The sequence below is a fragment of the Punica granatum genome, chromosome 4 (genome assembly GCF_007655135.1).
Source record: "Punica granatum isolate Tunisia-2019 chromosome 4, ASM765513v2, whole genome shotgun sequence".
NCBI lineage: Eukaryota > Viridiplantae > Streptophyta > Magnoliopsida > Myrtales > Lythraceae > Punica > Punica granatum.
Window position 1 is genome coordinate 16765315 of NC_045130.1, and position 2747 is coordinate 16768061.

Sequence of the window (2747 nt, forward strand, 5' to 3'; positions counted from 1 at the left end):
TTGGACCTCGTGTTAATCGTGTCCTATAGAGTCGGGCTAGACCCGCAAGAAAACAGAGAAAAACATATAGAAACGGATGAAAACAGATAAAAACAAATGGAAACAGATAAAAACAGACGAAAACAGACATGTTGTACGTTAATTACCGTGTTTATGTGATTATCAAATTATGAGTCAGAGTTGCTTAACAATCACGTTTCTACCATAAACAGACAAAAACAGAGCAAGTATGTGTTGTGATAGTCGGCCATGGGCTTCTTTGTGAGGGTATGTAGCATTCGGCATTTCTTGAATAAAGAACTTGATAGACACGATGTCTATTATCAAGCCCTAAATGTGTGAGTTTATTTTAAATTGTTATGTTTTGTGACATTGAGGACTTAACAGATTATGACAGAGAATGTGTTTGCCAGAAACCTATAACCTAATGTTCTGTCCCACCTGTTTTCTCATATTTTGATTGTACCGAGTTTGAAGTCAATATGATATATATATATATATATGTATATATATATATATATTGTGTTTTAACTCGTTCTAAGCACAAACTTAGGAAAGTAGGGGTGCGAAGTACCACAGGGGTGCCAAGGTCTCTGCTCATGTCCTATGAAGAACCGGACGACCTTTTACAGGCCGTCCTTTTGCTCTTTTGTTTCACTTCCCTAAGCGCCCGAATCTATGTTAGAATTACAGAAATATTTTGGTAGGGTAAGGAGGGCAATACAAATGAAACCTGCACCTGCACGACCTGCCCATCTTTACTCGTGGCTCGAAGTGTTTCGATCACCCTAACACCTAAGGTGTCGGCAGATCGTGAACCAATGATCGTGCCCTTGAATCGGAAATATATGTGTGAGTGTGTGTGTGTGTGTGTATAAAAGGTTGAGACCACGCAACACGGACCGTCGAAAGTCTGTAGCCGGTGTTGACCAATCCATTAGACCCGTCAGAGTCATGTAGACCCTAAAAGAACTGAAAAACTGGTCGCTCCGCCCCGAAGTGGTGTAAAAAAACTCGCGCATTCCGACTCAAGCCTCCTCAAATTGGGTCCAGACTCGAGTCAAGACATGCGAATACTCCCTAGATATCCATGCTATGCATGCTACGTGTCTCGGTATTTTTGTCGGAAATTGTGGGTTTTGAAAAGGGCATGACCATAAGTTCATGAACTCTTGACGCGATTACAGATTATTGGTCGGTTTGCGTGATTCATCAACAAAGTCGAGTGGATTTTATTAGCCAAGTGGAACGTCCTGATTGCTATGTGTGTGAAATTAATTAAATGGAGTGAGTTTGCTGAATACTGTGACGACCGTGATCAGGAAGGAATGATGGAGAAACTAAAGCAGGAGCAGGGATGGGCTGCAAAAGAAGTAGCCGTTTGCAAAGCAGGAGGCCATCCTGTAACAGAGAAGATGAAGAAAGAAAAAGAAAAGAAAAGAAAAGAAAAGAAAGAAAATGAAGCCAACAGAACTATCATGGGGGTCGGCCAAGTTGGCCATTTGGCCGACCCCTCTGCCTGTTGTTCCTTCCTTCTTCTTTTTTTAATTACTCGTATGGGCATCCTTCGGGCTAAATTCAATTTTTCAGGATCCGTCGATATTTTTGGAATGATTACTTTGAATTCGAGAAATTCGAAAAATAATCGGCTCTATGAGAATTCCAATTTGCATTGACGGTGATCGAATTTGGATAAAAATCAACATCGAACTTCAGACATGCGTGATCATAATTGCTCGATTATTTTCGAAATTCAATCTCTTCAATTGGATATCCGAAAAATATTTCGGGACATTTATTGTGTTCATAAAAGTTTGAGGATCAACATTATCCAGAAAAATATTTTTCAATCCCATCGTCTTGAATTTTGAAAAGAACCAAAATCAATGCATGTAAGGCCTGTAATTCTCGTCTTTCAACCGCATGTCCAAAAAATAATCTGAGACCACTCTCGTGTTCAGAGAAATTCGAGGATAGACATTATGTAGAAAAAAAATTCAGTCTTGAATATCATCTCGAATTTTGAAGATCAGAATTAACGTGCGCGAGGCTTGAAATTCTTTACGTTTTCAATCAAACATTTGAATAATGATTTGTGATGACGGTCGTGCTTAGAAAAATTTGAGGACCAATATTATGCAAAAAAAAATATTTTTGGCCATAAGTTTTGTTCCAGATTTTGAAAATCCAACTCGATGTGTGCGTAAAGTCTGAAAAGTTCCCGTCTAATATTTTTTCTGAAAATGCAAAATTAGAGTTAAAGAAATGTCCCAAGTTCAAAAGCAGTGCATCGAGCGATACTCAATCATGACTTCTCGATAAATGAGAAATATGGTCAAGTCTTCCTTGATAAATGCGAAATATGGTCGGTTCAAAAACTCCTCTTACTTTTATATATAAAATATAGATATATATAAGAAGCACTTCTGTGGTTAACCCCTTATTTGGATTAGAAGGCAAATACGTATACACTCATAAAACCATATCTATGACAAGGTTTATTTGCGATGAGAAGGCGTACCATGTTTGTTTATATCTTTATACTACATATACTTATATTAAAAGAACTTATATATTCTATCAGCATCACAGTGCACCAAAATAATTAAGCGTAGTAGTCCTTACTCATGACAAGGACGTCGTGCTAAAATGAACTAGACATTTTTTGAAACTCAAGTAAAGCATACATAGAATCGATATAGATGAAAAGACAGAGCATGGTTCTTTTTTTGGGTGCGACAAGGCAT